Genomic DNA, 10,399 nt, shown 5'->3' on the forward strand with positions numbered 1-10,399 from the left:
GCCTGAAACATCTGAGTGTCTCTGATCAGAATTGTCCCCTTGGTTGTCAGCAGGAGGAGACTATGGAGCACATTATCTGTGATTGCTGGGGAGGGAGTGTGGCGCCCCTGAGGGTTCGGCCGCCACAGGAATGCTGCATTTCTTAATGGAGTGTGGTGTTCCTCCTCTGAGGTAAGGCCGGTGTGATGGTAGTTACCTACTTTTGCATCCAACACCACACATTTCCACCAGAGGGAGCTAATATGCGCTAGTGCTGCTCCCCTGGTTACAGGGAGACTGGGGAACACAAAGTGGTAGGAACCAGTTAGTGGGTGTGGGTGGAGGAACAGTTAGTTAGTGACACTTCTAATTTGATATATATTAGAATGCCATCTTTGATCTTGGTCTTCGGTTCTTAGCCCTTTGTGGGTTCAAAGCTGGTCCTGTGTGGTCTCAAGCAGACTTGCTGTCAAGTGGTCGTACTGTGCTGTCATGAACTGTGTGTGATGTGACTTCCCTCCGGGAGTGCAGATCCTGTGTGGGCCTGCACCGGCATGGGACACAGCCCTCGTACCCCAAACTAGAGGACGAGAGGTAGGTTGCAGACAAGGAGTGTCTCAACCCGGCCAAGGACCAGGATCAAGAAGGCCCGGGAGCTTTAGAGTGTGGCTCCCCAGCAAATGGGTCCCGGGGAGGATGCAGACGGAGCTGAGCACACCACCTGTCCTCGCCTACCTGATCTATTCAGAGGGATTCCGGCTGCAAGAGGGGTACCGGCCCCCGACACCCGACCTCGTACTTTACGTCCAGGACAGGAAAGCCCGGTTAGGCCCTGAGGATCCCGGCGGGCCTCGCATGGAGAGGAATTGCCACCCGTGCCCTAGATCTGAGAGGAGCTCAGAGGGAGACCCGGCCTATCTACACACGCACAGACGGGAAAGGGTAAAGTCTGTAGTGCAGGAACACTCTGGTGTAGGGACGCTGCCAAACACTGGACTTCCTTGGAGGTAGTCGGACCTCCGTCCCTGGTGGCCGCAGGACTCCGCGAGGAGCAGGGAGAAGCCTTGCGCTGCTTATGAGACCTGTGAGTAAAGCCTTGGAAATTCATCCCTATGGCCTCCGGACTGTTCATTACGCGCCATACCACGCGACACGGTGCCCTACTTCCGCACTACTACCCCCCATTATCCTGCCCTAAGGCCACGCTCCGCCTGTGGGGAGCAGCGAGAACTTTAGCCGCCATGACACCGGGCCTCAGCGGACTGTAGCGGCGCATCACCAGACACCACAGGTGGCGTAGTCGACAATTACCACTCCACCCGGAATAGCCCTAACATCATTTTTAATGTGACGACCCTGGGCACGGAGCGGGTCAAGGCCACGACTGCATCCCCCCCTTCAACATCTGACCCGGCTCCGAGTACCCCATCTTTCCAGGGCAGGGCTTGAGAGGCGACACAGGAGGAAGATCTGGGAGGAGGTGTCAGCTAATCTAAAAATCCCCAGACTTCTGACCCTAAAGTATCCTGACATAATCTATGGTGTCCCATCCACTGTCAGTAACATCGACAGAGAGACCATGTACATTATAATCAGTGTCATAAAATACTATCACTGGCACATGAGAACCCGGGTATCACTGCACAATGAGCCGTTCGATCACACCGCTGCAGCCAATCAGGTGATGTCAGAACTCCGGTGGATGAAATCACTAGAAGTTGGAAGGAGTCAGAGAAATATAAAGTTATGGAGCAACGTAAAATTCAGTTAGGGAATATGATGACTACTATTTTTTTTTTTTCTCTCTTTCCCGCAGGTGTGGACTTTTTAATTTATTTATGTTTATGATCTGATTATTTTCATGTTTTTGTATATATAACCTACGTATTTTGTGTTTTTGTAATACTGGATGATTTTTGATTGTTATTGTATTTATGTTTGTTTTTATAATAAAAATTGCCCCTATGTAAAAGAATATAACTACTATAATACTGCTCCTATGTACAAGAATATAACTACTATAATACTGCTCCTATGTACAAGAATATAACTACTATAATACTGCCCCCTATGTACAAGAATATTACTACTATAACACTGCCCCCTATGTACAAGAATATAACTACTATAATACTGCCCCCTATGTACAAGAATATAACTACTATAATACTGCCCCCTATGTACAAGAATATAACTACTATAATACTGCTCCTATGTACAAGAATATAACTACTATAATACTGCCCCCTATGTACAAGAATATAACTACTATAATACTGCCCCCTATGTACAAGAATATAACTACTATAATACTGCTCCTATGTACAAGAATATAACTACTATAATACTGCTCCTATGTAAAAGAATATAACTACTATAATACTGCCCCCTATGTACAAGAATATAACTACTATAATACTGCCCCCTATGTACAAGAATATAACTACTATAATACTGCTCCTATGTACAAGAATATAACTACTATAATACTGCTCCTATGTACAAGAATATAACTACTATAATACTGCTCCTATGTACAAGAATATAACTACTATAATACTGCTCCTATGTACAAGAATATAACTACTATAATACTGCTCCTATGTACAAGAATATAACTACTATAATACTGCTCCTATGTACAAGAATATAACTACTATAATACTGCCCCCTATGTACAAGAATATTACTACCATAACACTGCACCCTATGTACAAGAATATAACTACTATAATACTGCTCCTATGTACAAGAATATAACTACTATAATCCTGCCCCTATGTACAAGCATATAACTACTATAATACTGCCCCTATGTACAAGAATATAACTACTATAATACTGCCCCCTATGTACAAGAATATTACTACTATAACACTGCACCCTATGTACAAGAATACAACTACTATAATACTGCCCCCTATGTACAAGAATATTACTACTATAACACTGCACCCTATGTACAAGAATATAACTACTATAATACTGCCCCCTATATACAAGAATATAACTACTATAATACTGCCCCTATGTACAAGAATATAACTACTATAATACTGCCCCCTATGTACAAGAATATTACTACTATAACACTGCACCCTATGTACAAGAATATAACTACTATAATACTGCTCCTATGTACAAGAATATAATTGCTATAACACTGCCCCTATGTTTTAGAATATAACTAATATAATACTGCCCCTATGTACAAGAATATAACGACTATAATACTGCTCCTGTGTACAAGAATATAACTACTATAATACTGCCCCTATGTACAAGAATATAACTACTATAATACTGCTCCCTATGTACTAGAATATAACTACTATAATACTGTCCCTATTTACAAGTATATAACTACTATAATACTGCTCCCTATATACAAGAATATAACTACTATAATACTGCCCCTATGTACAAGAATATAACTACTATAATACTGCTCCCCTATGTACAACAATATAACTATTATAATACTGTCCCTATGTACAAGAATATAACTACTATAATACTGCTCCTATGTACAAGAATATAACTACTATAATACTGCCCCCTATGTACAAGAATATAACTGCTATAATACTGCCCCCTATGTACAAGAATATAACTATTATAATACTGCTCCTATGTACAAGAATATAACTACTATAATACTGCTCCTATGTACAAGAATATAACTACTATAATACTGCCCCCTATGTACAAGAATATAACTACTATAATACTGCCCCCTATGTACAAGAATATAACTACTATAATACTGCTCCTATGTACAAGAATATAACTACTATAATACTACTCTCTATGTACAAGAATATATCTACTATAATACTGCCCCCTATGTACAAGAATATAACTACTATAATACTGCTCCTATGTACAAGAATATAACTACTATAATACTGCCCCCTATGTACAAGAATATAACTACTATAATACTGCCCCCTATGTACAAGAATATAACTACTATAATACTGCCCCCTATGTACAAGAATATAACTACTATAATACTGCCCCCTATGTACAAGAATATAACTATTATAATACTGCCCCCTATGTGCAAGAATATAACTACTATAATACTGCCCCCTATGTACAAGAATATAACTACTATAATACTGCCCCCTATGTACAAGAATATAACTACTATAATACTGCCCCCTATGTACAAGAATATAACTACTATAATACTGCCCCTATGTACAAGAATATTACTACTATAACACTGCACCCTATGTACAAGAATATAACTACTATAATACTGCCCCCTATGTACAAGAATATAACTACTATAATACTGCCCCCTATGTACAAGAATATAACTACTATAATACTGCTCCAATGTACAAGAATATAACTACTATAATACTGCTCCTATGTACAAGAATATAACTACTATAATACTGCCCCTATATACAAGAATATAACTACTATAATACTGCCCCCTATGTACAAGAATATAACTACTATAATACTGCCCCTATATACAAGAATATAACTACTATAATGCTGCTCCTATGTACAAGAATATAACTACTATAATACTGCCCCTATGTACAAGAATATAACTACTATAATACTGCCCCCTATGTACAAGAATATAACTACTATAATACTGCCCCTATATACAAGAATATAACTACTATAATGCTGCTCCTATGTACAAGAATATAACTACTATAATACTGCCCCTATGTACAAGAATATAACTACTATAATACTGCCCCCTATGTACAAGAATATAACTACTATAATACTGCCCCTATATACAAGAATATAACTACTATAATGCTGCCCCTATGTACAAGAATATAACTACTATAATACTGCTCCTATGTACAAGAATATAACTACTATAATACTGCTCCTCTGTGCAAGAATATAACTACTATAATACTGCTCCCTATGTACAAGAATATTACTACTATAACACTGCCCCCTATGTACAAGAATATAACTACTATAATACTGCTCCTATATACAAGAATATAACTACTATAATGCTGCCCCTATGTACAAGAATATAACTACTATAATACTGCTCCTATGTACAAGAATATAACTTCTATAATACTGCTCCTATGTACAAGAATATAACTACTATAATACTGCTCCTATGTACAAGAATATAACTACTATAATACTGCTCCTATGTACAAGAATATAACTACTATAATACTGCCCCTACATACAAGAATATAACTACTATAATGCTGCTCCTATATACAAGAATATAACTACTATAATACTGCTCCTCTGTACAAGAATATAACTACTATAATACTGCTCCTATGTACAAGAATATAACTACTATAATACTGCTCCTCTGTACAAGAATATAACTACTATAATACTGCCCCCTATGTACAAGAATATAACTACTATAATACTGCTCCTCTGTACAAGAATATAACTACTATAATACTGCCCCTACATACAAGAATATAACTACTATAATGCTGCTCCTATGTACAAGAATATAACTACTATAATACTGCTCCTATGTACAAGAATATAACTACTATAATACTGCTCCTATGTACAAGAATATAACTACTATAATACTGCCCCCTATGTACAAGAATATTACTACTATAACACTGCACCCTATGTACAAGAATATAACTACTATAATACTGCCCCCTATGTACAAGAATATAACTACTATAATACTGCCCCCTATGTACAAGAATATAACTACTATAATACTGCCCCTATGTACAAGAATATTACTACTATAATACTGCCCCTATGTACAAGAATATAACTACTATAATACTGCTCCCTATGTACAAGAATATTACTACTATAACACTGCACCCTATGTACAAGAATATAACTACTATAATACTGCCCCCTATGTACAAGAATATAACTACTATAATACTGCCCCCTATGTACAAGAATATAACTACTATAATACTGCCCCTATGTACAAGAATATTACTACTATAATACTGCCCCTATGTACAAGAATATAACTACTATAATACTGCCCCCTATGTACAAGAATATTACTAATATAACACTGCACCCTATGTACAAGAATATAACTACTATAATACTGCCCCCTATGTACAAGAATATTACTACTATAACACTGCACCCTATGTACAAGAATATAACTACTATAATACTGCCCCCTATATACAAGAATATAACTACTATAATACTGCCCCTATGTACAAGAATATAACTACTATAATACTGCCCCCTATGTACAAGAATATTACTACTATAACACTGCACCCTATGTACAAGAATATAACTACTATAATACTGCTCCTATGTACAAGAATATAATTGCTATAACACTGCCCCTATGTTTTAGAATATAACTAATATAATACTGCCCCTATGTACAAGAATATAACGACTATAATACTGCTCCTGTGTACAAGAATATAACTACTATAATACTGCCCCTATGTACAAGAATATAACTACTATAATACTGCTCCCTATGTACTAGAATATAACTACTATAATACTGTCCCTATTTACAAGTATATAACTACTATAATACTGCTCCCTATATACAAGAATATAACTACTATAATACTGCCCCTATGTACAAGAATATAACTACTATAATACTGCTCCCCTATGTACAACAATATAACTATTATAATACTGTCCCTATGTACAAGAATATAACTACTATAATACTGCTCCTATGTACAAGAATATAACTACTATAATACTGCCCCCTATGTACAAGAATATAACTGCTATAATACTGCCCCCTATGTACAAGAATATAACTATTATAATACTGCTCCTATGTACAAGAATATAACTACTATAATACTGCTCCTATGTACAAGAATATAACTACTATAATACTGCCCCCTATGTACAAGAATATAACTACTATAATACTGCCCCCTATGTACAAGAATATAACTACTATAATACTGCTCCTATGTACAAGAATATAACTACTATAATACTACTCTCTATGTACAAGAATATATCTACTATAATACTGCCCCCTATGTACAAGAATATAACTACTATAATACTGCTCCTATGTACAAGAATATAACTACTATAATACTGCCCCCTATGTACAAGAATATAACTACTATAATACTGCCCCCTATGTACAAGAATATAACTACTATAATACTGCCCCCTATGTACAAGAATATAACTACTATAATACTGCCCCCTATGTACAAGAATATAACTATTATAATACTGCCCCCTATGTGCAAGAATATAACTACTATAATACTGCCCCCTATGTACAAGAATATAACTACTATAATACTGCCCCCTATGTACAAGAATATAACTACTATAATACTGCCCCCTATGTACAAGAATATAACTACTATAATACTGCCCCTATGTACAAGAATATTACTACTATAACACTGCACCCTATGTACAAGAATATAACTACTATAATACTGCCCCCTATGTACAAGAATATAACTACTATAATACTGCCCCCTATGTACAAGAATATAACTACTATAATACTGCTCCAATGTACAAGAATATAACTACTATAATACTGCTCCTATGTACAAGAATATAACTACTATAATACTGCCCCTATATACAAGAATATAACTACTATAATACTGCCCCCTATGTACAAGAATATAACTACTATAATACTGCCCCTATATACAAGAATATAACTACTATAATGCTGCTCCTATGTACAAGAATATAACTACTATAATACTGCCCCTATGTACAAGAATATAACTACTATAATACTGCTCCTCTGTACAAGAATATAACTACTATAATACTGCTCCTATGTACAAGAATATAACTACTATAATACTGCTCCTCTGTACAAGAATATAACTACTATAATACTGCCCCCTATGTACAAGAATATAACTACTATAATACTGCTCCTCTGTACAAGAATATAACTACTATAATACTGCCCCTACATACAAGAATATAACTACTATAATGCTGCTCCTATGTACAAGAATATAACTACTATAATACTGCTCCTATGTACAAGAATATAACTACTATAATACTGCTCCTATGTACAAGAATATAACTACTATAATACTGCTCCTATGTACAAGAATATAACTACTATAATACTGCCCCCTATGTACAAGAATATTACTACTATAACACTGCACCCTATGTACAAGAATATAACTACTATAATACTGCCCCCTATGTACAAGAATATAACTACTATAATACTGCCCCCTATGTACAAGAATATAACTACTATAATACTGCCCCTATGTACAAGAATATTACTACTATAATACTGCCCCTATGTACAAGAATATAACTACTATAATACTGCTCCCTATGTACAAGAATATTACTACTATAACACTGCACCCTATGTACAAGAATATAACTACTATAATACTGCCCCCTATGTACAAGAATATAACTACTATAATACTGCCCCCTATGTACAAGAATATAACTACTATAATACTGCCCCTATGTACAAGAATATTACTACTATAATACTGCCCCTATGTACAAGAATATAACTACTATAATACTGCCCCCTATGTACAAGAATATTACTACTATAACACTGCACCCTATGTACAAGAATATAACTACTATAATACTGCCCCCTATGTACAAGAATATTACTACTATAACACTGCACCCTATGTACAAGAATATAACTACTATAATACTGCCCCCTATATACAAGAATATAACTATTATAATACTGCCCCTATGTACAAGAATATAACTACTATAATACTGCCCCCTATGTACAAGAATATTACTACTATAACACTGCACCCTATGTACAAGAATATAACTACTATAATACTGCTCCTATGTACAAGAATATAATTGCTATAACACTGCCCCTATGTTTTAGAATATAACTAATATAATACTGCCCCTATGTACAAGAATATAACGACTATAATACTGCTCCTGTGTACAAGAATATAACTACTATAATACTGCCCCTATGTACAAGAATATAACTACTATAATACTGCTCCCTATGTACTAGAATATAACTACTATAATACTGTCCCTATTTACAAGTATATAACTACTATAATACTGCTCCCTATATACAAGAATATAACTACTATAATACTGCCCCTATGTACAAGAATATAACTACTATAATACTGCTCCCCTATGTACAACAATATAACTATTATAATACTGTCCCTATGTACAAGAATATAACTACTATAATACTGCTCCTATGTACAAGAATATAACTACTATAATACTGCCCCCTATGTACAAGAATATAACTGCTATAATACTGCCCCCTATGTACAAGAATATAACTATTATAATACTGCTCCTATGTACAAGAATATAACTACTATAATACTGCTCCTATGTACAAGAATATAACTACTATAATACTGCCCCCTATGTACAAGAATATAACTACTATAATACTGCCCCCTATGTACAAGAATATAACTACTATAATACTGCTCCTATGTACAAGAATATAACTACTATAATACTGCTCTCTATGTACAAGAATATATCTACTATAATACTGCCCCCTATGTACAAGAATATAACTACTATAATACTGCTCCTATGTACAAGAATATAACTACTATAATACTGCCCCCTATGTACAAGAATATAACTACTATAATACTGCCCCCTATGTACAAGAATATAACTACTATAATACTGCCCCCTATGTACAAGAATATAACTACTATAATACTGCTCCTATGTACAAGAATATAACTACTATAATACTGCCCCTATGTACAAGAATATAACTACTATAATACTGCTCCTATGTACAAGAATATAACTACTATAATACTGCTCCTCTGTACAAGAATATAACTACTATAATACTGCTCCCTATGTACAAGAATATAACTACTATAATGCTGCTCCTATGTACAAGAATATAACTACTATAATACTGCCCCTATGTACAAGAATATAACTACTATAATACTGCTCCTATGTACAAGAATATAACTACTATAATACTGCTCCTCTGTACAAGAATATAACTACTATAATACTGCTCCCTATGTACAAGAATATTACTACTATAACACTGCCCCCTATGTACAAGTATATAACTACTATAATACTGCCCCTACATACAAGAATATAACTACTATAATGCTGCTCCTATGTACAAGAATATAACTACTATAATACTGCCCCTATGTACAAGAATATAACTACTATAATACTGCTCCTCTGTACAAGAATATAACTACTATAATACTGCTCCTATGTACAAGAATATAACTACTATAATACTGCTCCTCTGTACAAGAATATAACTACTATAATACTGCCCCTACATACAAGAATATAACTACTATAATGCTGCTCCTATGTACAAGAATATAACTACTATAATACTGCTCCTATGTACAAGAATATAACTACTATAATACTGCTCCTCTGTACAAGAATA

Source organism: Phyllobates terribilis, unplaced genomic scaffold, assembly GCF_046119375.1.
Source record: "Phyllobates terribilis strain yellow unplaced genomic scaffold, ASM4611937v1 Scaffold_9__5_contigs__length_417890890, whole genome shotgun sequence".
Classification (NCBI taxonomy): domain Eukaryota; kingdom Metazoa; phylum Chordata; class Amphibia; order Anura; family Dendrobatidae; genus Phyllobates; species Phyllobates terribilis.